This window comes from Camelus ferus, chromosome 16 (assembly GCF_009834535.1).
Source record: "Camelus ferus isolate YT-003-E chromosome 16, BCGSAC_Cfer_1.0, whole genome shotgun sequence".
In the NCBI taxonomy this organism is placed as follows: Eukaryota; Metazoa; Chordata; class Mammalia; order Artiodactyla; family Camelidae; genus Camelus; species Camelus ferus.
In genome coordinates, this window is record NC_045711.1 from 1,029,577 (window position 1) to 1,043,787 (window position 14,211).

Consider the following 14,211-nt stretch of genomic DNA (forward strand, 5'->3'; position numbering starts at 1 on the left):
CAGTAGAGTCAGGCAAAGTGCTCAGATTACCCCCAGCACGTACTACATGCCGGGTGTCGGTTACCGTCTATTGCTGGGAACCCATGAAGCTTAAGGATGATTATTTTCCAATTATTTCCATATTTAGGCTTCTCACAATGATGATATATATATACTTTAGAGCACAAAACCCAGTGACACTTAGGATTTATGTCTTGGCATTTTAACCCATGTCTGCTCCGGCTGGGGACAGGAGGCTGAGGGCAAAGGCCACACTATTGGTTTGACCTGCGCGGGGCTGGGCTGCACTGGGCGGGAGCCAGCTGTGGCAGGAAGCACTTACTGCCGGGAGTCCCCGACCCTGCATCTCCGGGGGCTGTGGGCGGGGGCTGCCTCTTTGGGAGGAGCTGAGGCAGACCCTTCACGGGGTGGGGTCCTGGAGCCTGACAGATGCCACCGGCCTGGCACGTGACCGATCTCACAGCCTGGGAGCATCTCAGAGGGCAGGTGACTTGCTTGGGATTTCTCACATGTTTCAAAGACCAAGGTCTAGGCCCCCGGGGGCCGTGGGAGCCTGAGACGCCTCCCCTGGCTGGACAGTCACATCCGCTGTTTGGCTGCAGGCAGGGGCTCCGCGGCACCTCCTCGGGGGGAAGCTGGCATTGTGTTCTCTATGGCCGGTTGTGGAAAAATCACACACACAGAGCAGAGTAAACAGAGAACCGGGGGCCGCTGTCATGGGAACCGCCGGGCGTAGGTGGCAGTGGAGGCCGGTGGAGGGAGGCTGTGGCGTGGCCCAGGCTCACCTTGGAGCTGGGAATCTGCCAGCACAGATCCAAAGGGCCTAAGAGGTGGCTCGAGGAGGTCTGAAGCCCAAGGAGTTCTCCAAGGTCACCCAGTGAGCCAGGGGCAGCATCTGGGCCTCTCTGCGCCCTGCTCTCCCAGCCAGAGAGGCTGGCAGAGGAATGGCAGGAATTACTTTCTGAGCTATCATTTCCAAGAGACTTTGGGGACAGGCCCTATTCTTCATATTCCAGGCTCGGAACTTGACTGATGCTCAGGGCAAGGAGCCATCAATAACCCAGTGACACTGAGTGTGGTTCCAAGTACTGCTTTGTGCTGTTTAGTTAAAGCCCTTCAGCGTCCCCAGAAAGATGGTAATATGTGGAAGACACTGGCACATAGGATGTGTGAGCTCATGGGAGGCAGGCACACTTGGAAGGAAAGTATTAGAATCAGAAAGATTCAGGGGATGAATCAAACCCACGAAAGGCCACCTGTGCTCCTTTACTAAGGGTCCCTTTATTTAAGTGGATGATGATTCACTTTGAGACTAGAAGTAGAAAGAGTGGCAAGATGTGGATTTATTAATTATACTTCCTTGTGTGACTTGTAACCACATGCCTTTGGAAGTAGCTGGACCCCGGAGCCATCTCGGGGACTGGGGATGAGGTCGGTGGGCTCTCAGGAAGCTCCTGCTTCCTGTTTCTAAGAATAAGGATCAAACAGCATTTCCCTCAAGAGTCTCCCAGCCTCTCAGGAGAGAGACTTGTCCATCAAAGCCATGGACACCCCCTCAGCCCTCCGTCATCTCTTCCTCCAGCTTCAGTGAGTTGACTGTCCTTTGGGGAACCCCCCTCAGCCCTTGTGTTGACCTTTCCCCTCTCCCTGCTCCCCGCTGTCTCCCAGTTCAGAGCATATGACCGCATAGAGCCAGTTGGAGCGTGACAAAGATTGGTTCAGGAATGGGAACGGGACTCATGGCCCGTGGGAGCACAGGATATGAGACTCAAGTCAGGGGCTTTTGATGAAGCTGTTGGCAAAGAGAATCTCCTTTCTCTGGGGTGGCCACACAAGTGAGATGTTAAAGAGAGCTCCTTGCAGCCATTTTACCACCATAAGGGGAGGACCCTCTTGAAAACAGAGCCACCAGAGAGGAAACAGCCCAGAGGCAGAGAAAGACAAATTCTTAAATTCAGAATTTGAAAACCCTCTACACTCCTGACGCCCTCTCATCCCCTGGACTTTTCAGAGAAATGAGCGAGTGATTTCCCATTTGTCCTTCAGCGCGCTTAGCTTGGGCTCATGTCCTCTGCAACTGAAAGAGACCACATCCATTTCAGGCTCTGCTGGCCCCGTGGGACCTTTCGGACGCCCCTTTCCTTTTCTCTGGAAGATCCCAGGCATATGACTGGCTTTCTGCCTGCCTACATCACTCACTCTCACTTAGACCACACAGGCTGAGGGCACCCAGGAGGCCCGGCCGGGGAGTGAGGAGCCATCAGGAGAGACCCCGGCGGGCGAGGGCGGGTGGGGTGTGGACCCAGGGTAGAGCAGGCGCCTGGTGCAGCTGGAGAGGCTTTGTGAGGCCCTGACGTACGTGAGAGTCAAAGGGCTGGTGCGACCATCCTGTCCAACCCCCACTCTCCTGGCAAGGTGACTGAGGCCATAGGGGCAGGGACTGCCCAGGGCCCAGCAGCTGGGCATGGCTCTGTCCACTCGGCGACTGTCGGGGAGCAAGTGAGACTCCACCCCAGCGCCCACCCCACTACCACCCTCACCCCATGCCCACACTGCAGACTCTTTGTGGACAGTATCCTTTGAGCAAAAACTTTTTCCTCAAACACCACAGGCCTGAAACTGGAAGGGGAGAGCCTTAGAAGACCATCTGGTCCCTGCGATACATCCCCATCCACCAGCCACTGTGCAAGAGGGGAAACTGAGGTCCAGAGAGGGGCTGGGGTCTGCCAGAATTTGCACAGCAGGTGCGGGTCCCGGGTGCAGCTGGAATGGGGACCTTCTGGCTCCCAGGCCAGGTGCATCCACTCTCTAGGCCTGGCGGGAAGGGCAGGCAGCTGGGAGTGTGAGGGTGGGCGGCCCCAAAGGCAGCAGAGCCGCTGTCTGATCACGTGTCTGTGTGTCTGTCCCTGCGTTGGGCAGAGGTTTGAACATTCTATAGCAAGTTCTCCTAGTTCCCTTGGAGAAAGAGGGGCCTCAGAAAAGAAGACAGGTCAAAGACAGGAAGGACTTGCCAAAGGTCACCCAGCAAATGGGAAGCTGGCTGAGACCTGAGCCTGCAGCCGTGCAGCTGTGCTCGGGGGAGCCCTGGCTCCCACTTCCCCTTCCAGCTCCCTCCTTCCTCCATATCGCTTCCTCCGTTCATCCGGTCCCCCTAAGGTCCCTGGGAGGACCTTGTTCAACCTCTCCTCCCAGGGGGTGCAGCCTTACAGAGGAAACCAAAGTAGGACCCTAATGGTGGGTGCACGGTCATTAGCAGGCTGCACACTGCCAGCCTGGGGCAAGGGTGCTGCTGCCCCTGCTTAGGACCACAGCTAGAATTTGCCCCTAGGGAGGCCAGGTATGTTCTCTGGCAGCTGGCAGAAGCTTCCCCAGCCACTCACCTGCCCCTCCAAGCTCTGCTATGTTCTAGAGAAGCCACCCTCCACCCCTGCAGCTGACAGGGGCCTCCCTTCCAGAGGGCAGACCGGCCCTTCTCTCCCAAGTGGAGGAGGCAGCACAAGAAGTTCCCAGGCAGGGATGTTCTGTGATGGCCCAGTTCACTGAAGAGGCAGCAGAAGCACCTGGTGGCTTCCCAGGCATCCAGGGTCCCCCTGTCCCCAGGGACTCTGTGTTTGGGCTGGCTGGGGTTTGACTGGGCATATGGTTCCTCCGGCTGCTTCCATGGGCTAGGCTGATGGGCAGGGTCCGTAGTGTCCAGACTTGGAGTAAGGAGACCTTACTGTTCAACCCTGGGGCTGATATCAGGGCGTGATGCTGAGAATCCACTGAGATCTGGGCTGGGCCCGGGGTTAGATGGGAGGGTCCAGAGCAGACAGCTCAGGAAGACAAAGGAGGACCCACCCACACAGCCTGGTGTGGGGGCTGGGAATTGTCCCAGCATCCTCCTGGGCTGCAAACAGGTGGAGGTGGTTGTGGCAGGTGGGACAGGGAGAATTTATATTCTCTCAGGTTAGAAAGGCCAGATCAAAGGGTATAGACCTGGGGCTAGCTTGCTTTCCAGAAAGACAAGACCATGGTTGTTTTTTCAATTTTGTTATTGAAGTATAGTTGATTTACAATGTTGTGTTTGTTTCTGGTGTATAGCAAAGTGATTAAGATATATATATATATATATTTTTTTTTTTTTAAATTTGTTTTCAGACTCTTTTCCATTATGATTTATTATAGTGTATTGAATATAGTTCCCTATGCTATATACCGTAGGTCCTTGCTGTTTATTTTATTTACAGTAGTGTGTATCTGCTAATCCCGAACTCCTAATTTATCCCTCCCCCTCTTTCCACTTTGGTAACCATAAGTTTGTTTTTTATGTCTGTGAATCTATTTCTGTTTTGTAAATAAGTTCATTTGTCTCATTTTCTTCATATAAGTGATATAAGATATTTGCCATTGTCTGACTTACTTTCCTTAGTATGATAATCTCTAGGTCTATCCACATTGCTGCAAATGGCATTATTTCATTATTTTTCATGGCTGAATAATATTCTATCACACACACACACACACACACACACACACACACACACACACACACACATTACATCTTCTTTACCCATTCGTCTGTCAATGGACACTTAGGTTGGACAGGACCACGTTTTAATGAGCACATTCAAGAGCTTACCAGGGGCCCTGTTTCCTCCGGCCCCTGACAGGACTTGGCTTCATTACTCTCGTCAAATCTGTGTTAGTTTACTAGGCATGTAAGGGTCCCCTCGGGCTGCATGATTTGCATTACTTTCAATGCAAGGAGCAGTCTCAGCTCTCTCCAGCACAGCCTGCTGCATGTGCACCTGGGACACAAGTTGTCTCTCCGCTGTGGGTGCTGGTGGAGCCGGTGCCAGGTTCCAGCACTGTCATCCACGAACAAGAGTGTGTGGCTGCTGCCACCGGCATCACCATCCCACGTGGTCCCTGTTCTGTGGCTCTTCTCTTGACATTTATGGCAGAAAATGTCATCACACAAATGTGTATTGTTTTTGTTGGCCCTCATGTATCTTCTTGCTGATAGTGTCCCCTCTTTCTCTGATATTCGGACTCCTTTCCCCCGGCGAGGCCTCGCTGTTTCCCCTAGGGACAGTCCCTGGCCTCTCTGGGCTTCAGGTCCCACCTGTGCAAAGGGAGGTGGGAGAAGATGACTCAAAGGCTCTTTTCAGATCAGATGCCCTGGGTTCTACTATTTTGTCATTTTTAGGGTGCGGGATGGAGCCACAGCCTCCTTCCCCATGGCTCCCCCAGGCAGCACCTCATTGGGCGCTGGGTCCATTAAGCCCTTCTTAGTCTGTGCTTGGAATGCCTTTCTCTGCCTGGTGGCTGAGCGACACCACTAAGGCTGAAGCCACTGGGAGCTGTCCTTTAGGGCAGGCCCTATGCTCAGTGCTGACACCGCCCCTCACAGAGCCACGGGACATCATGGCGTGGATTCTAGTGTTATTTCCATTTCTCAGATAGCAAAATGGGGCACAGAGCCTGTGCTCTTAACCCCCATACTACACTGCCTCCTGTTAAAACAACAACAACCACCAAAAAACCCAGTGGAGAAAACTTACAACCCAGGAAGCTAACCAGAAAGCCTCGGGGGCCGAGACTCCATGGATTCTTCCTGGTTGGGCACCATTCCTCATCGCAAGTCCCAGGCCCTCCCTGTCTCCACTGACATTTAAAGTCAGATGCAGCCAGCGCTTGAGAGGTCAAGTTGTTCACCCCAGAACCTGTGTTAACTCTAGGCTGGACTCGCATGAGATCACAGGCAGACTGTTGTAGGAACAGCCTTGGCTCATGAATTAATACTGTCATTGGGGGAGGGTACAGCTCAAGTGGTAGAGTATGTGCTTAGTATGCACAAGGTCCTGGGTTCAATCCCCAGTACCTCCACTAAAAAAATACATCTATATATAAATAAATAAAATAAATAAATTACCTCCCCCAAATAAATTAAAAAAAAAAAAAGGACTGTCATTAATCACTGAGGTTCTAAATGAGCTGTGTTTTTCCCTTTTCCTCCTTTTGTTCTCCCTGGGAAACCTCTGGTGGGAGGTCAGCCCCACAGTCTGCTGGCTTCCCTCCAGCTGTTCCATCCAGCTGGGGTAATGGGCACCTCTAGCAGTTCTGATTCAAATACACAGCCCAGGTGCATAAGGCAAAAACTAAGGATGGGTGAAATTACCCTTGAAACCCTCCAGGAAGGGGCGGGGAGCCAGATGTCATTGCCTGCCGCTGGTTCCAGCCTGCTGGCTTTCCTGCCAGGCTTGGGGCAGTCTTGGTTTGTCCAGTGGAGCCCACACCCAAGGCCATCTTTGCACACTGAACTCCTGAGAGACTCAGGCCCAGCAGACTCATGGCTCTGTCTTGCTCACCCATTGAGTGGAAAGGCAAGTGAAGTGACCCACACCTTGGCTTAAATTACTCATGATTCATGTACTGGGCTGGGTTAAAGTCTTTGCTACCTGGAGTGAAGTCAGGGTTCTGTTAACAAAAAGGAGGCACCTTTGTTGGGTAGCCTGCTAACAATGCCATGTATTTTCTCAGTTAAACTCACAACAGTCCATTGAGGAGGGCCTTGTTATTATTTCCATTTTACAGATAATGAAACTGAGACTAATTTAGTAACTTGCCCAAGATCACATAACTAGTAACTAGTAGCATTTTAGTCCCAGGTCTGTCTTCTGAGAGCACACTCAACTACCATCTACCAACTACCTGCTTGGGTATGTTCCAGCCGGGCCATGACCCTCTTGAGGGAAGGGACCACATTTTCCTCATCTTTGAATGCTGGCAGCATCTTGCAATTGATGAAGCCCAGTTGGATTGATTTAAACACAAAATCATTTGGTTTTGATACTTGCTGCTTTGTAATGTGTTTTATAACCAAGAGAGTAAAACTTGCCAACACTACCTTTAAAAAAAATACACCTATCTCTTTTTTTGTATTGTTTTCCACTTGCCCATGCTGGGTTCCTGAAGTCCTGGGAAGAATTCCAATGTAAATATCACCAATGATGGAAATCTGAGGGAAGAAGAGGAGGATGAAAGACTAATTGAGGCCCCGAAGAGTGTCGGTTCCTCATTAACTGTGGAGCCATGGAAAATTCTTTGTTCCCGCCTGTTGGCCTCTTGCCTCCAGGATCTGGGTGGGTATTGCCCTTGGCCAGCTTCCTGGTCAGATCACAGACAGTTTGAACAGAGGAAGGGTGTCCTGGGGAATAGAAGCAGAACCAATCTGGGCTGTTAGAAGTGGATGCAAGAAAGAGAAGGGCCCTGAACGTCCATGGCCCAGTAGACCCACACTGGCCACTGTAGAAACACAAGCTCACTTAGAACTCAGAATGATCTGTGGGATTAGGACTATTATGTTGCCCATTTTACAGCTGGGGCTCAGAGAGGTGAAGTCACTTGTCCCAGGCCACACAGCAGAGCTAAGTTAAAAACTAAATCCTAGAGGCTTCTCAGGTGGGATTCTTTCCCTAGTCAAGAGTGACTGCCATCTCAGGAACTTTGAAGAAGATTTTGATGGCACAATGGGGGCTTTGAGTCAGAGTCAGGAAGCAAAGCCCTGCACTGCTTGGGGACCCAGCACAAGAGGTATGGCACGGGGTTCAAAACCCTGTTCTTCTGTGTACCAGTTGTGTGGTTCTTACCTCATCACGCAGCTCTATAAAGTAGGGGCGTCCGGACCTGCTCTGAAGGCTGCCGGTAAAGATTAAATAGTGCACTCAGCCCCGCGCCTGGCTCTCGTTATTTTATACCCCCAGAGCAGGCCTTGCTGTGAGCTCCCATCCTTCCCTCCACCCCAGCAGCTGGCTTTGGGAATGCCCCACCCAGGAGGGCCTGGGCTGATTTGGGTACACAAATGAGGGGGGTATGATGCCAGGGAATTCAAGGCAAATGGAACCCAACTTGCAAATTTGGCATTTTCATGGAGTGTGGTTGTTGGAGGGCGGGGGATGGAGACCCTGCCCCCCTACCGCGATCCAGAGGGCCAGCCCGAGCCCGGGGAGCACACCCAGCACACCCAGCCGCTCTGGGAGTGACCACACTCGCCGTCACAAGGATTCCCTTGGTCCGCTGGGCCTGGACTGGGTCTGCCGTAAGTTATGGCCTTGGGGAGGGAGACCAGAGAAGTAGAGGACGTGCCAAGGTCACCCGCAGGGCCACGGTGAAGGGACAGAGAGCCCCGCCCGTGTGTCTGCCCAGAAGCTGGCCACGACCCAGGCGTCAGGTGTCTTGGGCACCATGCCCGGCCTGCCACGCTGGGGATCTGGGTGCCTTTGCCAACTTCCCTGAACGCTCTGGGCTCCTGGGCCCCACCTGGGGACCTGGAAGGGACCCAGAGCACTGGGGCTGATCTGGCAAGAGGCAGCGCCTAGGCTCTGGGCCACAATGACAGGATATCCCCAGGGAGTTGGGCTGGCCGCCACGCAGGGAACACCGGGGTGGAGACTGGCCCTGCTGATGAGAGGCCCGAGAGGGCACTGAGGAGGGAAAGTCAGGACAGCTGGGCCCTGAGAGCGAGGAACAGACCAGGATTGGCATGGAAACTGTGACCACAGGCAGTGAGGGGCCCACAAATAGAGACCTGAGTTTCTCCTCTGCCCCCAGCCTGGGCGCCGAGGGCAGGCCTGGGTCTCCTGCCACTTTGTCCTGACTTTGCTCCTGGGTGGGCCCTGTGAGTAAGTTCCTACTGGGGATTCTGTGAACTCCAGACACTGTTTTGTTCCACCCCTACAGCACAGAGACCCTGGGTCCAGAGGGGAGGGGGCTCTCTCAGACCCCCACAGCCAGGGTCGTGCCCAGAAGGACCCAGCCACCCTGGAGGACTTAATCAGCCCCAGGCCTTGGGAGCACCCTCTGGACAAGGCTGAACCAGCAGCCCACGCTCTTCGCACACAGGGGACAGGGTTGGTTCTCTGGGCTGAGGATTAAGGAAGATGAGACTCGCCCTCAGGTACCCCCAGGCCAAAGGCCTTTCTCCATATTAGGGAGCAAGTCTTGTCTCTCAAATTCCTTTTCAAGCTGTGCCTCAATCTTACAAGCCTATTCGGGTGTGACAATTTACAAGGCAAATAGGGATTTTGTGTTTTATCTTCTTACAACACACTACCAGCCGATGCCCTGCAGGCAAACTGGCCAGGCATGGCCTGGAACCTGGAACAGAGCCCCCTCCCTGCCAGACAGGGCTTCTTACCTCACCGGCCAAGGTGCTGATTGGCACAGCCCAACACTAGCTGAGGGACCATGCACTTGGGCCAGACATTGTGGCGGAAAAGGCTATGTAGAGCTAGGAGGGAACTCAACCTGCTGTGTGACCCCCAGCAAATTCCAGCCTCTCTCTGGGCCTTAAACTCCTGTCCATACACAGTGAGAATGGCAGCCCTGGAATAGCCCATGGTGAGAGTGTCACAGCTCGTGGTGTGATCGCACCCATTCAGTCTGTCACTTGCCAGTATCTGTACCCCACTGCCCTTTCTTCTCTATTGCATTGACTAGACACTTGTTCATTTAACCAGCATCTTTGAGGGTCTAGTAAGTGCCAGACCAGGAGCCAGGCACTGAGATGCGATGATGAGTGCTAGGGACACAGTTTCAGCCCCAGGAGATTCCTAGGCTGGAGGGCAGCTTTCTAATGAGCTTCACGCAGTGCCCTGTAGACACCTGGAGATGACTCAGTTGCAGCTCCTGTCCTGGAGAGACACACAGCCTGGAGGCTGCAGATGAAAGTTCAGGTAAATAAGAAGGAGCACACAAATGCTGGGCCACTCAGGAGGCACGAGGTCTCTGGCTCCCGAGGGGTCAAAGAGGACTTCTTGGAGAAGGCAGCATTTGAACCTGGCTTTAAATAGTGAGGAGGGTTTAGACAGGTTAAGGATGAGAAGAACTAGTTTCCCACTACAGGTAACAGCACGGGCGAAGGCAGGGAGGGAGACAGGGCAAAGGGGCCCAGGTAAGTCTGGCAGACTGAGCTGCTGTTAACTGGGGAGACCACGGGGAGCTGTGGAGAGTAGCAGCATGGCTGCTTTGGAAGAGGAATCCCGTAGCAGCACCAAGAGGAGGCAGGCCTGGAAGAAGCAGGTGCACCCTCATGTGATGCGCTCCCCCTCCCCGAGGTCCAGGGGGTGCCTCTGTCCATCACCGGGAGGGAGAGGACAACTTCCTGTCCTCAGCCTGGCTGGGAAGATAGTGGGGCAAGGACAGGAAGTTGCCTTACAGAGCTGAGGAGTGAGCCGCCGGGCCCCAGGCCCCCACCCCAAGGCTCACAGGGCAGCCCGCAGAGGTGGCTGCAGGGAAGGAGGCCAGGCCCTTGGGCCAGGTGTCCGGGCTGCAGGCCCCTGGGTGCCTGTACTCTCCCGCTGCTGACAAACCCTCGCTTTCCCAGGTCCCAGAAGTCCAGATGTGCTCCCTTCCCAGGAAGAGGCTCCGGAGTTTTCCTGCCATAATTCAGTCAAACACCCTCCCTGACACCTCCTGGGGACTGAGGTGAGTCTGCCCTCAAGGGTGACTGAAGATGGGGGGTGGTGCAGGGCAGGCGGGATGCTGGGAGCTTGATGGGGCCATGTGGGCTATGGGAGCCTTCCTCTGGGATGAGCCGTGTCTTCAGGGCCTTAAGGACTAATAGAAATGAGTCCTAGAAGATGGAAGGGTGTTCCTAGCAGAGGGAACAGAGTAAGCAAAGATCCAGAAACAAGAAACTTTTTATTGCCTACAGGGAACTAGACATGGCCCCAGTGCAGCCACGGGAGGCAGGAGGATGAGTGGGGGCTGAGGAAGTGCACACGCCTGAGGAGCAGGGTTGAGGGTGGGTGAGAGGATGGGGTCCCGAGCTACAGCACGGGGAGAGGCTGGAGATGCAGGGTGGGAGGGTGGCTCCAGGCCAGGTGGGGCCTTGGACCCAGGAGGACAGGGTGAGGGGTGCACCCTGGACTTGCATGGGGGTCCCCAAGCCCAAATGACCAAAATAAAAGAACTTGGGTTTAGGGGGAGGTAGCCGACAGGAGGGCCTCCCACTCTGTACAGCCAGCAGCCAGTCTTCCTGCCCTGATCCAGGGGTCTGCCCAGGGGGGATCTTCCCAGGTGGGCTGGGTAGGGGCTGAGACCGTGGACTTGGAATCCGTGCTCAAAGCAGTGTCTTAGGGAGCCTGGGACACCTCTCTGGCCCCTGCTGAGCCCAGGAAGAGGAAGCAAGTTTCCCAGCACTCCAGGGCTGTTTGCATTTTGAGTCACAAACCCATTTACAAACCAAAGTGGGGCAGCTGCAGGGCAACCCCAGCCTCTCCATCTTCTCTAAGGACAGCTGCTGCTTCAGTCACTCCCACTGCCAGCGCCCACTGGACAGACAGGGAGACGGAAGCCCAGAGACCAGCAGGCCCCTCCAAGGCCTCAGGGCCAAGTTGGCTTTGCGCAGGCTGTTCCTTGGCCTGGAACACCTTTCTCTCCCCTGTGCCTTCAGATTTCAGCAGAAGCTCACCTCCTCCAGGAGATCTCCTCTGATCTCTCTGGGAGAAAGCCCCCTCCCTGCAGTATCCTCAAGGCACCACTGGCACCCGCTGTCCGTTTCTGTGTGGGGGTATTTGGGATGAATGACTTGCTCTCTTCTCGAATGTGAGTTCAGGAAGAACAAGGACCATCTCCCCGGGACTTGGGACTGTGCCTGGTGGAAGCTGGGTCCTTAAAAATATTTTGGAAGGAAGGAGGGAAGGAAGGAAGGAAGTGTGGAGGGAGTGGGGAGGGTGGAACCTAGTCCTCCTGCCTCCGACTCTCCCAGACTCTGGCCCAGGACTTGTCCCCTGAACTATTGCTCAAGACCGTTCCCCAGGTTCAGAGTGGAGCCCCTACTGGCCAGGCTGTCCTAAAGCCACTCCCTGGCCTTGGAGGGGACCGCCCTGGCCTGACCCAATGGAGGCATCCCAGCAGCTGAATGCCAAGGAAGGCCATCAGCACATGAGGGGCAGGACGCCTGGCCTGGGAGTTCCATCTGAAGCTCCACCTTGGCCTTCCTGGCTCCATGTTCCTGTTTGAGTCCCATCCTCTCCCCGGGCCTCAGTTTCCTTGTACAGTGGGGAGATAGGCCTTAGCCTATAGGGCCCTGTTCAGAGCCAGTCAAAAGTGTGCAGGGAAGAGCATGAGCACATGGGGTTGGGGTAGCAAGGAACTGAGTTTCCCAAGTGGGAAGAAACTTTAAGGAGAGGCGCTGGGAGAACAGTCCAGGCCGGGGGACCAACCTGGACAAAGGGCTGAAGCCAGAATGCGCAAGGACAGTTTGGAGAAATTTGAGAAGACTGGTTTGCTTGGATATGAGTAGGAGTCAACTGGTAAAGAAAGGGTTGTGATCGCGGGATTGAAGGGCTGGGAATGGGGAGCGAAGGAAACTTCTTGAACAGAAGGATGAAGTAATGAAAGCAACAGCTCAGGCAGGCAATCCTGACATACAGAGGTAAGTCTGGAGGCAGGGAGGCCAGGGAGGAGGCTGTTGGAAAAGTCCAGCTTGACTTTTGGGGCCTGAGCTTGGGCGGCGATAATTAGGCGGGGAGAGTGACGTGGGCAGGAGAAACCCTTTTCCCCCTCCACCTGGAGTCCCCCAGTCTCCACACATTCCACTTGGCCCCAAACACACTCCTTGACTCCCCTCCTCATCTCAAGCTGCTTTTCCCCCACTTCAAGGGCTGAATCCTTCACCCCTTGCTACTGAAGCCAGAAATGTGGGGGTTAACTGTCACCCCTCACTTTCTCCCACCCCTTAATCAAGTCCATTACCAGGTCCTGTTCATCACAGCCCACTCTGCCTTGGTCCAGACCTCCTCATTTTTCTTCAGAATGATGGTGGGGTCATTTCAGCTCTCCAGTTTTTTGCCCATACCAGCCTCCAGGCAAAAGCTATTCTAGAAGACCCATGTGACCTTGTGTCTTCATTACTTAAAAAGCCAGGCCTTTAAATGGTCAATCAAGGTTCTCAGTGCCCTAGCCCTGACTCTCTGATCTACCCTCCTGATCCTTGTGCTCGTGCTCCTTATGATCCAGCCATGCTGAGGGATTTACATCACTCTCTATGGCACAGGGCTGAGGTTTCCGAACTTCAACTCAGGTCATTTTTGCTGCCTGCAACACCCTCTTCTTCATGTGTCCAGATCATTCCAGCAAAAACCTCCCTTTCCCCCATGCTCCATCCTGGTCCCTCCTGCCAGAGTGCTGGTAAGTTCTGCCATCATCTGTTCTGTGGGGGATTTAGAAAGAGCTGGGACTGGGTGCCAGGCCTGGAGCTCTCAGTACCTGGCAGCTGGGAGGTGGGGAGGATAGACTTGCTCTTTGGACAGCATACCTGGGACCATGTCACCCCGGCCACCGGCTGTTTGTCTAGGTGAAGCTGGAGAGCATGACAGGGGGTATATGAGCAAGGGGCAGGTAGTTGGAGAATGAAATGACTGTGTGTGATTCTGTGGGAGTTTGGAGGGATGACCAGAAGTCATCATGGTGGAGGAGGGGGCCGCAAACAGGTGGGCCTGCTGACAGGTGTGTGAACCTGCCAGGTGAGGGCCACGGTCGCCCGCAGCTGTTGGCCCTGCCCGTGGTGGTTTGGAGGCATGGTGGGGTGGGGTGGGCTGGAGAAAGGGAACGTGGGCTAGGCTGCCAGAGCAAACAGGGAGGCCTTCTGGCTCTACCTTCGAGCAAACACCGACAGCTGAGGGTGGGGTAGACTGGGAGAGGCTGAGGGTTGAGATCTCTGTGGCTAACAAAGGGGAGTCAGACCCCAGGATGTAAAAGTGGGGGAGGATGGAGAAGTTTCTAGCTGCCTGAGTGCCTGGAGCTTCATGTCTCTGGGAGAAAAGTCTATAGTGGGGAGCTGTAGGGCTCTGCCCACCTAGCCCCGGCTAACACTTTTCCTGGCAACTTAGAGATACAGGTAGGGCTGTCTTTGTGGATTGTAGCTGTGGGGAACAAAGGGACAGGGTGGAAAGACAGGGAATACTGGACTCGAGATCTAAAATGTCAGGCTGGAAGGAGCCACAGCCAGAAAACCAGCATTCCCCAGCTCCCCCACCAACAGGCTGAGACCTGGCTGAAGCCCCCAGAGTCAAAAGCAGCAGAGGGCTGGACTGTCTCTCTCACTGAATGTCTCTCTACTCAAGGAGGCACGGCGAAGGGGAGACAGAGGAGGAGAACCATGGCCCCATCCTGGGAGAGATGAGGAACTGGGGGGACACTGGGTAGGGGCCAGCAGCTGGG